Raw genomic sequence first — 14,022 nt, 5'->3', positions numbered from 1 at the left:
CGTGTCTTCTCACCGTTCTTCCCAAGAGAGAGCGGCGTCAGCAGTTTCCCCACCTGCGCGCGCTGCGCACAGAAACCAGAAACGGGCCTGAAGCCCGAGAAAGGGCAGGCAGCGCATCCTGGTCCCCGCTCTCCAGGCAGGCTCTCCCGGCGTGTGGAGTCTGTGCTGTGGCTGGTGCCGTGCAGGGCCATTGGGTGGGTTCTGAGGCTCCTGACCCGATGCTCAGTAGAGCGAAACCCCGCCAGGTCCGGCGTCCTCTCCACAATCCTCCCTCAGCCTGAGCCCCTGAGGCAGCCACAGTGTCCATCCGTCTCATGCAGGGCCTTCCTCGTTGTCGCTGTCCCTCCACATTATCAACCACGATGTCCTTCTCCAGGGACTGGTCTGTCCTGACACCACGTCCAGAGTAGGTGCCATGAAGTCTCTCCAGCCTTGGCGCTTGTTCCGAGGCAGATGGGTTTGTCCTTTCGGCAGTCCCCGGTACCTCCAGTGTTCTCCTCCAGCACCGCGATCCACACCATCGCTTCTTGTTCAGTCTTCCTTATACACGGTCCAACGTCGGCACGCCACGGGAAACACCACGGCTTGGGTCAGGCACACCTTAGTCCTCAAAGCAACAGCTTTGTTTTTCTGTGCCAAAAAGAGGTCTGGCGCAGCCGATGGACCTAATGCAATCGGTCTTCACTGCTGCTTCCAGGAGCACTGATTGTGGATGGAGCCAAGCAAGACAAAGTCCTGGACAACGTCAGCCTTTTCTCCATTGAGCATGATGTGACCGACTGGCCCAGTAGTGAGGATTGTGGTCTTCTTGACCTTGAGACATCATGCACACTGAAGGCTACAATCCTTGACCTTCATCATCCAGCGCTTCAAGTCCTCCTCTTTCAGCAAGCAAGGTGGTATCATCTGGTTGTCAAGGAGTCTTCTCCAATCCCGATGCCCCATTCTGCTGCACGGGACCCAGCTTCTCTGCAGATCTGCTCAGCAGACAGACTGATCAAGTACAGAGAGAGGACACAACTCCCAAGTGTACTCTCCTCAACCTCAGTGGGTCCCACCCGTCCCTTCAGGGGCATGCTCCCCCGGAGCCTTCCCTCGGGCGGATCGTCCTTGGAAGGAAGTCCCACCAGGGCAGGAAATGGAAGGGCACTTGACCTGCCTTCAGGGCTCTGGAGCTGAGATTTGGTTTCCTCTGAATCCATCCTGCCTGATCGGACTCACGGTCCCTTGAATTTCAATGCCTTCCATGATCGAAAATAAGTATCGGTGTCCTTGATGAGCCGTGGGCTGGGCCATTTGGGAGACCCTCGAAGTGGAGAGGAGCTGCTGACCCTGTTGCCAGGTGGTGAGGAGTCGGCTCCGGTTCACAGGGCCGGTGGGGCCCAGACCCAGAGACCGCCGTCCTGCGCATCCTCACAGCTGCTCTCCTGCGTGAGCCCGTGCTACCGCCACTGCGTCCGTCCATCTCCGTCCGTCCTCTGTGGAGGACACCTCCCAAGATGCTGGCTGGCATTGAGGTAAAATGTTGGAATTGAGGCATCCCGATAATCCAACTCCAAAAATAAGCACACAGCTGCTTATTTAAAGACATATACGCCTGACAACACTGTATCACAAGGGGATGTCCCTCCCAGCCCGACTTTTCCTCTCCACCCTGGCTTCCAGAAAGCTCAGAGGTCAATGAACTTAAGAACAACGTAGCTCGCATAACTCGGTCCATTCAGACTCGCAGTGACCCCTTCGGGACAGGGGGGTGCCTCCTCTTTGTGTTTCCAAGATTCCAAATCTTCATAAGAGCAGACAGTGAGGTGTTTCTCGCGAGGAGTGGCTGGGGAGCTGGAACCGATGCCCTCAGGACTAGCAGCTCAATGCATGGCCCACTATGATTAGCTTCCTTCATATCGTGTAATCAGTGACGAACACCACATGTGACCTATAGATTTGTGGTCTCATCCCAGGAGCCGGTCTTGGCTGTGGCCCTTTAATTGTTAACGTGGGCTAATGACTGAGCGTGGCCTGCAGCAGAAGCATTTGAGGGGGAGGGCAGGGGCTGGCTAGAAAGACAGACTCCCCATGAACTGGGGCTCCCAGGTGTGGCGTCTTGGAACATGCATGAGTTGGAATCAAAATATCCAAGAACTCTTGCCACCTGGGTCTGGATCCACAGCCGACGCGAAAACATGTCCCGACAGCCGGGGAGACGTTCAGGAGAAGCAGGGGGACAGGACAGGTCTTGTTTCCCCTCCATGCCTCACCCTCAATCTGGCTGACCGGCACCCGCTGTGAGCCTCCACGGTGGCCTGCTGGGGCTGCAGAGGATGAGGCACCCAGGCTGGACAGCTTCGTGGGGAATCACCACCCAGGGAAGGCTAGGCCCCCAGGAAGGACTGACATAGCAGCGGGCCAGACCCAATGCGACCCTTGTCCCCTGGACACCGTGAACTGAACTTCAGTCCTTTGGGCACCATGGGCACCATGGTGTCCCCTGGGCACCATGAACTGAACTTCAGAACGTTGTGCCCCACCCACCCAAAAAAAGTGATTCTAAACTCCCAGCCTCTGACCCTGTCGATAGGAGCCCATTAAGAAGTGTTTTTTGTTACGTTCGTGTGGTCAAAAGGGTGGAGCTGTCTGGTACAAAAAAGAGAATACCCCCAAAAAAAGATACATTAATTTAAAACTTTTCCTTGAAACAGAAGTGATGTGGGGACATACAAGCAGAGGGAAAACAGACGCAGGCAGTGAGGGGCCCCTGGACAAGCAGGGGGCCATCCATGCCCAGTATCAAGGAAGGGCCCCCCAATAAAGTGGCCAGTGCCTTCATTTGCATCTCCAGCCTGAAGAAGTGCTGGTTGGCTGGGCTGCCCACAGTGGCGGGCTCCCAGCACCCTAGGCAACCAAATCCCCAGGGCTCCCGCTGTCTCCATGACAAAGCCAGGCAGCTGCAGCCCCGCCCACACCTGCTGCCTCCCAGACATCAAATGTCTTGGATCTAGGAGCCCCCTGCAAAATCCCTGCCTTCTGCTCTCCTGGCCCTTTCTAGGCTTGCCCAGCAGCAGGCTCTCTGACACCCTGGAGCCTCCACAGGTCAACAGGTCTAAACTCGGGGGCAGGGAGTAGGGTGGGGCAAAGGCAGAGGAGAGAGGCCCAGGGGAGACAAGCTTGTTCTAGCACTATGCCCAGCACCCAGGGCTGCAGCTGCCTGCCAGCATCAGGACCATGATGTGGCTGGTTCCCAGGCCACAGGCACTGGCCAACATCAGTGCCCAGGCTGCAGGCACTGGCCAGCATCAATGCCAAGGCTGCAGGCACTGGCCAGCATCAATACCCAGGCTACAGGCACTGGCCAGCATCAATGCCAAGGCTGCAGGCAACGGCCAACATCAGGCCTGGGGAGCACCTGGTTCTTTCTGGGGGCCAGAGTTCTGTACAGAGAGCCTGTGTAGCTGAGCAGGGAGGCTTCCGGGAGGACACAGGAGCGCTGAGGGATGAGGGGCCAGAAGAGACGAGGGGAGAACTCAGTAATCTGAGCATGAACTCGCAGAGTCACCAGATGTTCCAGGGGGCAGAACTCCCCCCAGCACGGGGTCCCAGGAAGGCCCAGCCTCCTGGCACCTCTGTTTCCTTCTCTGAAAAACATGGAAACCATGGTGCCCTTGCCCTCCTGGGTGTCCATCCCAGAAGGGTGATCTCCTCTCCACACTTTGCCACAGCACCCATATATCTTCAGTGATCAGCTCACGGGGCAAGTACTGAGCATGGCCATCTAGTTGAGATGACCAGGGACCACAACCATAGTAGGTAATGCTCGTGGACGCCGCAGATAAGAATCAAATGGTGGCTGGCTCCTTACTCTGAGCCAAGTCCTTTCAAAGGAGAGCAGACCTGACTCCCCAGGGGTCACAGCAAGTGCTCACAACCCAGGTGTCCTCTGGGGGGTGATAGTGGAACCAATCGGTGTATGCAGGTGTTCTACTCAGCAACAGGTGACACCCAGTCAGATGGTACCTAATTATCAGAAAGAAGAATGTCTGGGGTCTTAAAAGCATGCCTTCAAGCAAGCAGCCGTCTAAGCGAGGGGTCTGGGGAAAGCTTCATGAAAGAGGCAAACATGTCAGTGTGATCAAAGGATTATCAGCAATAGAATCCCAGATCAGAGAGTTAGTTCTGAGCTAAATCCTGAGCAGGTGTTCGCAGCATCTGTGGATGACGATGAAAGCCCACAGCACCTGACGTAACACAGGGGATTCAGCTGGGGACACGCCCTTTCCCCAAAGGTAACTTACAGTATGATTGCCTTTCTACAAAATTCTCAAGATGACAAAATGTATATACCTGGAGGACACCTGGGGGGTTGCCTGGGCTTAAGATGGGGTGAGGACCAGGGAAAGGGATGGTGACTTAATTGTTGTTATCAGGTGCCACTGCCCAGTCCTGCACCATCCTCACAGTTGGCCTTGTGTGTGAGTCCCTTGGTGCAGCCGCTGTATCCATCCACCTCTTGGAGGTCCCACTTGTGCACTGACCCTGCGCTTTACCCAGCCTGGTGTCCGTCCCCGGGGACTGGGCTCTCCTGAACAAGTCCAAAGTGCAGGCGATGGAGTCTCACCAAGCTCACTTCCAACGATGGCGGACTTGGACTTCTTCCGAGACAGGTTTGCTCATTCGTTTGGCAAAACAAACACCTCACTGTCGTGGAGTCCCTTCTGATTCAGAGTGGCCCCATGGGACAGGGTGGAACTGTCCCCGTGAGTGTCCGAGACTGTCGCTCTTTACAGGGAGCAGAGAGACCCGGCTTTCTCCGAGGTGCAGCTGGTGGTTTTGAACTGCTGACCTTGGGGATCCCAGCCCAATGTGTCACCGCTCTGCCTCCCTCCGGGCCTCTATCCTTCCAGCAGGCCCAGGTGTATTCAATAGTGCTTGGCAATGACATCATCCGGACACACCCGTCCTTCCTCACCCCACCTTCCTTCTCCAGTGCCTGACTTTCACATGCACAGAGGCTATTGACAATGCGCTGGCTGGAGTCAGGAGCACCTTGGTCCTCAAAGAGCTTTGCTCTCTTTAAAAATCTTGACCTTGGGTGGGGCTATTTGACTTTCACTGCCTTGGCTCCCTAGCCGGGTCATCACATGGTAGCTGTGCAGGCTGTGAATGCAGGGGCACTGGGTGAAGTGTCGGTGTGTCCCCTCTGCACCGCCTCTGACAGCTGCAGCTTGGAGCTCTTTTAGCAACAGTTACCAGGTAACACATCTCAGAAACAATGTTACCACATGAATCATGCCAGCGGCCCAAGCAGAGGAGGCTGGCCTCCACACCAGCCCTGGCAGGTCCACATCTATGGGTGCGTGTGACCTTCCTGGGGCCAGAGGGTCAGCAACCCAGAGTGACCATGCATCTGAACCTTAATTGGTGTGTTCTTGGTTAATGCAAATGGTTGACTCAGTAGAAGTGCCCAGCCTGGGGGTGACCATGTATTATGACCTCTGTCAATCCTCTCTCATGCTGACCTCTGACCTGGTCTCTCAACTCTCTCTGGCCTGGTCCATAATGCCCAAGGGGCCACAACAAATGTGAAACAGGAGAAGACTTTGAGACTATCAGCAGCTTGTTCCCGACACCCCCTTCAAGCAAAGGAACAAGCCCAGCCCGAGCTAGCAAGGTGACCAAGGAGAGATGTCCAGATCTCCCACCATCCCCGGCCAACCAGAGATGTGTGAGTGAGGCCAGACCACTAGCAAGCCCACGTGAGATAAGAGTCCAGCTGGCATGGCCAACCTGAAGCACCATGGGAAAAAACAACCAGGGGTCTGCTCCAATGCCCTGTTAGCCAAATCCGGCCCACTGATTGTTTTTGTCAATAAAGTTTTATTGGCGCACAGGCACGCCCATTAGTTTCCCTGTTGTTTTGGATTGCTTTCCCACTGGGACGGCATAAAACAGACCCACGAGCCAACCCACTCTCCGGGAGTCCATTTCAGCTCTTATCGACCCTAGAGGACCGAGTGAAACTGCTTCTCAGGGTTTCTGAGACTGTCAATCTGGACAGAGCACACAGCCACATCTTTCTCCCACAGAGCAGCTGGCTGGGGGTCCCAAACGTGCAGTCTGAAGACCACCACATAACCCACTGGGCCTCTTACAACGGCCACCAATAAAACAGAATATACTCACTGCCACTGAGTGGATTCTGGCTCACAGGGGCCCCTAGAATGGGGCGGAACTGCTCCTGTGGGTTCCTGGGATGGAAACTCTGGCTGGGAGTAGAGAGTCCCATCTTTCTCACCACGACGCTCTGCATGGGGGCCATCACCGCACATCTAAAGGTGCGTGTCTCAGCAGCTAAAGGTTGAGTCATTTCACCCAGGCCAAGCCAAGCTCTGTGTGTGTGTGTGTGTGTGTGTGTGTGTGTGTGTGTGTGTGTGTGTAACAACAGCCTCAGCTGACTTGGCTCCTGGGGTGCCTGACGCAGGACATCACATGGCCGCAGACAGCGCTCCAGCCAGAATGCCCAGCTCCAGATATGCCAGCCTGGCCAGACCCCACCCCAGCGCTCCCTCCTCAATGAACAAAGGGAAGATAAAATTCCAAATGGATACGCCATCATCCAGGGAAGGGGGTCATCCAGGGCATGGAAGCAATGAAGAGCCATGTGCAGCACCACCCTTATCGGATGTCCCACTGCAGGGACGGCGCTGATGCCCCCCAGGTGCACAGCCAGTGCCATGCTCCCAGCACCCTACACACAAGGAGCCAGGCCTGCCCACACCACCTGCCGGGACAAGAGGCAAGGAGCTGTGCTCCCGAGTCCCCTCAGTGCCCCGCTCCTGCCAGGGCTCCAGGACCAGAGGACAGTTTTCAGACCCTTAGCTGTCCCGACGCAGGTCTTGCTAAGGCGAGTCCCAGCAAGCCCGTGTGCCAGGGACGATGCTCCAGAGGGGTCTCAGTGGAAAAGAGGACAATTGGCATGCTGGCTGTGACCCTGGGCTCCAACAAGCAACAATTGGGATGGGGCAGGAGCGGGAGGTGCCTCCGTCTGGTGTTCATGGGGGTGCTGAGCTGGAAGGGAGTTCACAGCATGGAACAACTGACTAGGAGCCTTTTGTGATCAAAACTCTCAATACATTTGGAATCAAAGGCACGTCAATAAGTCAGGAAATGCGGAGAGGACGTGAGCCCAGCAGTGGCACATGGAGAGGATTGCAAGGGACAAGTTGGACCAGAATCATATAGATCATAGAACATAAGGCTTATGATCTTCTCTGGAAACCTTCGCCGAAGCCGCAATAAGTCGTTGTGTTGTTTTTACGAAGGAGAAGAAACACTTGCAAATGTCCATGAATCCTTGGGCGAGGGGCTGTTCCAAGTCAGAGTCTAGTAGAACACTGTGCTGTGGGTTCAGTTCTTAACCACCTCTCCTGCTGAGAGAAGCCCTGGGCGCATTGCAGCCTTAAACCTTCAGAGGCTAACCAAAAGGCTGGAAGTTCAAACCCACTGAGAGCTCCACGGGAGAAAGGCTTGGCCGTCAGATCTGGCAGAGATGGTTGATGAAAGCCAGTATGTTGACTGTGACTCTCAGTGACCCTATTCACTGCCTCAAAAACCCTATGGGGCAGTTGTCATGTGAGGTCATTGCTGGGGGTCAAAATGACTCAAGGGCATCTACAGTATTTCTTACTGTTTGTCCCCCCAGCTAGAATGCCGGCTGTGCAGGGAAGCATCTCCTTGCTCGGTCATGCCTGGGTGCCGAGATGTTGGACTATCCATCAGAGGAGTATACCCCTCTCCACCCTCCAACCATGGACACCATCCTTTGACTCATATAACACACGCCTTCGGAGTCTCTTTGCCAACTGCTCCCCCTCCACCAGGAGGTAGGTACCTCGGTGAATGTCCAGAACTTATTTTTAACATAACCTGCTTGTTTGTTGTTTCAATTGGCACAGTAGCACCTATGACAATACCTCTGGGGGAGCAGATCGATTGACAAGCAAACAGATAGCATGTGCTGCTTCTGTAAAGGCCTGGTACATAGTCTTCTCCAGCACACATGGAACTATCTCCAGAATGCACCACCCAGTGGCCTTCAAACAAGTCTGAATATATTTCAAAGCACTGAGGGCATAAAACATATCTTTCCAGCCATAGTGGGGAACATTCAGAAATCATTAACAGAAAGGAATTTCAGAAACTCACCAACGTGTGAAAGTTGCACAAGACACACCTAAGTAATCTATGGGTTATCAAAATCAGAGGTGAAAAAGGGCCATTACCGACAACCTTACAGATATAAAAATAATTACAAGGGACAAGTATGAGTAATGGTTGGCCAACAAACAGGACAACTGGGATAACATGTGCAAGTTCCTGGAGAAACAAAAATGGCCAAACTAACTCAAGAAAAAGAGAAAACATAGGTGCTGTACACGCATAATGCAAAGAGAGTGATTTGGAGATTTTTTTTAATCCTCACAAAGAAAAGGCCACACTCAGATGATTGTGCTGGTGCATCCCACCAAATGTTTAAAGAATTCAGACGAATCCTCATGCACACATCAACAACAGAGAAGACAACACCTCCCGACCCAAGTCACATCTCAGATTATCCAGAGATCAAATCCAGACCAAACGTCACTCCGAAGGCAAAGCACGGTGCATTATTTCTTACGACTCTGGATGCAGAAATCCCCAGACAACCACAACCACGCCAAATGTGGCACCATATCGCCATGGTCTAGTGGAGTCTAGTCCAAGAAGACAAGGTTGGGTTGGCAGCCAACACTCAACTGATGAAACTAATCATTGTCAACAGAAGGGAGCTCACAAAGGTAAGAAAGAAAAACACATTGGTTCACAGTGATTTGAAAGAAGAAGCTAAGAGATCTTCACACTTCAGACATGTCAGGAGGAGCCCATCCCCGGAGAAGGACATCGCGCTGGTAAAGCAGAGGGTGAGTGAAAAAGAGGAAGCCCCTCAATGAGATGGACGGACACTGGCTTTCCACCTGGGCTCCAACGTAACAACAATTGGGGTGGTGCAGGAGCGGGAGGTGTCTCCGTCTGCTCTTCAGGGGGCTGCTGAGCTGGAAGGGAATTGAAGGCATTGAACAAGCAACCAAACAACAGCTTTCATGATAGACGCACTCAGTAAATTAGGAATGAAAGTGTATTCTCCCAACCGGAAGAAGGGCATCAGTGAACATCTTAAAGCTGACGTCCTAGTTAGAAGTATAAGACAGACGCCTTCTCACTAAAATCAGGAAGAAAACTCAGGTTCACGCTCTCCGCATCTTCAGCATCACACACCCTCAGAGATTGTGGATTCAGTTGCAGGCCACCGCAGTGAAGCAGGTACCACAGGAAACAGTGTCACTCAAAGTCCTAAATTTCCCAGTGCATGCAAAAGTGATATTTATCCCAGACCCCTGTGGTCTAAAGTGTGCAACAGCGTTATGGTCAAGGTCAAGCCGTATGCAAGAATGATCCAAATGGGTCCCAGAGACCAGAAGGGAAAGCGCACTGTTGGGAAAACGGCGCCAGTAGACGGCTCGATGACGCTGGGCTGCGCAACCTTTCACAGGTGAGCAAGCAAACAAAACCCGGGTCGATCTGTGAAGCTCGAGAAAGCCAAGACTATACAACCAGGTGTCCCCTGTACTGCGCTGGGGCATCTAGTCAGGCCAATTAGACAGGGAAATAAAAGGCACTCAGATTAGAGGGGAGGAGGTAAAACCCCATTGGTAGATATGCCAACCCCAAGGCCAGCAGTTTGAAACCACCAGCCGCTCCAAGGGAGAACAGGGAGGCTTTCCACTCCCATGAAGAGTCTGGGAAGCCCACAGGGGCAGTTGTCTGTCCCATAGGGTTGCAGGAGTCGGAATCAACTCACAGGCAGTGAATTTGGAGGAATTTTTTCGCATAAGAACAAGGATTGCACAGTGTATGAGGTACGTGGTCTGTCTGAGAATGGAAACTTGTCTCCCACAGGGGAGATGAGAAGCCCACCGCTGAACCACCAATGACCTCTCCACCTTGGCTTGCTGTGGCCTGCCCGTGGATGGTCACTCAGATATCATGCAATCCAGTGGTTTAAAGAGAACTGTGCAAACATCATCAAAATTAATTTTAAAACATTTTCTTCTTTCTTGTGGCCATTATTATCAGCTTCCCATTTTCCCCCCAACTGCACCTGGCATAACCCTGAGGAGCTGTTAATATAGTATAGTTAGTATAGTATAGTATAGTATAGTATAGTATAGTAAGTATAATATAGTGAGTATAGTATTTATATAATAGTTACTATCTATATATTTGCCTATCCTGGGTTTCATATAAAGAAAATCATAGATATTAAAAAACCAACAAGAGAATAAAATTTCAATCCAAAAGACAGCAGAAAGTAATAAAAACTAGAACAAGTTAAAAATGGGTCAAAAGGAAAAATAAAGGGCAAGATGTTAAATTTCAACCTAACCATATCTGCAGCGATCCACTTTCCAGTGTCCTCTGTCGGGGGACAAGACTATTCATACCCTTGGCCAAGGGACCAATGGGGTCTCCTGGAGGCTTCGTCTGTGTGAGGGTTCGGAAGGTGGAGTCGGGGCCTTCACGGTCATCCACAGCCTTCTGCAAACTGCAGGCTCAGGATTTGAGCTCAGAGTTGAGCCTCTGATCTTGAATGTTATTGCTGCCAATCCTTTGATCACGGCCTGATGTTTGGATTCCTCCACGCAGATTCAGCTGACCCCTTGCTTCGGCAGCTACTTGCTTTAAGACATGCCTTTGAAATCCCAGCTGCTGCTCTTTCTGATAGCTGGCCACCGTCTGGCTTCTTCACCGCACTGTGGGACAGCACCCCTATCTTCCATGACCGCTTCATGAGGGCGCGTATTGAGCATGGACCAGATGATTGTGATAGTGTGCTAGTCTGGGTTGACTAGAGAAACAACTCCAGGGACACTCTTGTGTGTATGAGAGACAACTTTATGTCAAAGAGCAATTGTACATTAAGAAAACATCCCAGCTCAGTCCACATCAAGTCCATACGTCTGATATGGGCCCATATGTCTGATACCAATCTGTAAAGTCCTTTTCAGACTCACACATGCAATGATGCCAAATGCAGGGAGATCACAGGCCAGTGGGTGAAAAGTCTTGTGGATCCAGTGGCGGTGGAAGCATCTCAGCACTTGCATGGGTCTCCACGTGGCTCCTCCAGGTCCAAGGCTCTGGCTGCCATCCGCGTAGCTCCACGTGCCTTGTCAACAGGAATGTCTCACAGGGAGACAAGCAGAGAGAGTGTGTTTGACCTCCTGTGACCTACTTATCTCTGCAGCACCTCCAAATGAGGTCATCAAGCCGGGACCTGATTGACAGGCTGGACTCCACCCCTTCACACTTCATCGTCTCAGATTGACACCAGATGATGTCATGACCACAGATAACAATGGGACACACCCACGGTCAGCACTGCCCAGGGAAGCAGCAGGTAAGAAATCGAACGAGGTGCTGCCTGGTGAATCTGCTGCGCATGACCTCTCTGAAGTGCCGAGGCACAGGGACGGCCCCTGGAGGATCAGAGGTGTGCCTGGCCCAAGCCAGGGGCTTTCCAGTCAGCTCACGGGCCTGCGCGGGCTGGACAGTGAAGGAGGAAGGGTGTCGTGAGTGGCGGTGTCGGTGACGGACACTCAGCGGGCATGAGCTGCCCGAAGAATGGTTAAAGACGTCTTAGGAGAACGACAGCCAGAGTCATTCTGAGAAGCAAGGGGGGGCGAGACGTGTGTCTCCTGTGCTTTGGCCATGCGATAAGGAGAGGCCAGTCCCAGCAGAAGGACATCGTGCTTGGGAAAGTGGAGGCCCAGCCAAAAAAAGGAGAGGAGGCCCCTGGGTGAGACGAATTGACCCAGCAGCTGCAATAACAATAGGCTCAGACGTGCAGGGGTGAGGCTGGCACAGCACCGGGTGCTGCTTCATTCTGTCGGACGTGGGGCCTCGGGTCCTAGCAGTCACGGCTTAGGACTGAGATGACCCACTCGGGGATCAACTAAGGAACAGAGATGGAGAGACGCCTTTTGGGGTGGCCCTGCCCACCGGTACCCGCCTGCCCTGTCCGTGGGTGGCATGAGTGGCACCCTGTAATTTCATGGCCCTGGTGACACCCGACCTGGCCAGCCGCACCAGACAGAGCCTGGCTGCAAGAGAAGGTCCCGCAGCCTGAATCTTTGAAACTGCTACACTGACAAACAGCGAACAAGACTTAGAAAAGAGAGAGAATGAGAGTCCATTCAGAAGAACTCAGAGGGACTGTCCTGGGCCGAGCAACCAGAGGAAGTAAGGGATACACGGGGGTCCCGGCTCCTGCACACAGCTCTCTGGTCCTAACGTCCACCCACCTGGCTCCTGCACACAAGGCCTGGTCCTGGTGTCCATTCCCCTAACTTCTAGAAACGGAGGCAGCTGCCAAGTCCGGCTTCTAGACCTTCGTGTGCTCACTCAGCTGCCCTCCCTTGTCCCTGGAGACCAGAACCACCCCCAGACCCCCCTGATACTGGCTGGTCTCTGTTCCCTTAATCTCGTCAGCAACAGGGACTCCACCCCACACAGGGCAGCTGAAACGACAGGCCCTGCCAGCCAGAGAGAGTGGCCCAGCCCCGAGAGCAGGCCCTGAAGAAACCCACGCAGAGATTCCAGACCCAGAAACTGGCCACTGGGCAGGCAAGGTGACCTTCTCGGCCAGCCCCCTCCACAGTGCCGTGCCCCCCACTCCAAACCACCGGTGAATGGGCAGCTGCTCTGGGAGAAGGGGGCAAGCTTGGCCTCATGGGAAAATTCTCACCCTGCACCTGGGGCGCATCTGTGGGGCACGCCCAAGCCACCCCTCCCCCATCACCCTTAGGAACTCCGTGTCCAGGTCGGCGAGACTCGGTGCTCTGTCCAGAGATGGCTGCTTAACCACAGCCGTTGACCCAGCACTCCTGTCAACAGCCCAGAGAAGCATCCTGGAGAACCGGATTCCTGGGTCACCTGCCCAGCACCCCACGCCCCGAGGCTGCTGGCCCCATGCCCATGGACCAGAGCCCAGCCAGGGCTGGCCCAGCCCCTGAGAGCCTGGGAATGAGGCAGGAGGGACGGGTGGGCAGCTCATGGGGGCCTGAAGGTTGCGGCCAAGGAGAACCCTCTGACTGAGACACTGAGCCCAGAGGCACGTCCACTGTAGAGGACACCGTTCCCCCAGGAGCCCCTGGTGGTGCGGGCACAGAGCATGCTCAGGTGCACACCCAGCGGTGGGAGGGTCAAGTCCACCTCGGGCAGCTTAGAAGAAAAGCCTGGGGATCTACATCCAGAACATCAGCCACTGGACTCTCTATGGAACGCCGTTCAGAACCGGCCCCGTGAGACCTGCTTTGCTTTCTGCTTTCTTATTCATTCAGCACCCAGGTGCCACCCAGCAACTGAGACAGGGAGAGAACACACCTGGCCCCTCTCCCGTCTGTCTGGGGGTCTGACAGTGCCCGGCACTGGGGGTCGGGGCCGGAGTGGAGGGCACACAGGGAAAGGGGACGAGCCCAGCAGAGCGGGTGCTGAAATGATGGTCCTCACCATGGGGTTGGGGGAGGGGAGTTTCTAGGTACAGAAAGAACCCCAAACCACAGAGGCTGTGCCCAAGGCGCTGAGGGGTACAGCCTGCAGGCACAGGGTACCCACACCCAAAGCCTCCCATTCCACTTGGCGATGCTCTGGTCACACACTAGGCTGCAGCCAGGTCAGCACTGTGAGCGCACCCAGCAACCCCATGGGAGAAACTCCTGGCTGTCCACCCTGGGGAACCCGGAAGACCTTTTGGGGAGCTCCACTCTGTCAGCCCAGGGCCAGGCCCCTTGCCTGTAGTCCCTGCCCCCACCTCCCACCTGGGACTCCCAGATCTGTAGCCAGACCCCTTGGGACCTCAGTGGTCGCACCCCGGGGTGACCAAGCTCTCAGGGATACTTCCCCCTGCTTCTCCAGCATGACAGGGGAGCGGGG

This window comes from Echinops telfairi, unplaced genomic scaffold (assembly GCF_000313985.2).
Source record: "Echinops telfairi isolate 266 unplaced genomic scaffold, ASM31398v2 ScPeMD7_7417;HRSCAF=8455, whole genome shotgun sequence".
Lineage (NCBI taxonomy): Eukaryota > Metazoa > Chordata > Mammalia > Afrosoricida > Tenrecidae > Echinops > Echinops telfairi.
This window is presented reverse-complemented; position numbering follows the sequence as displayed.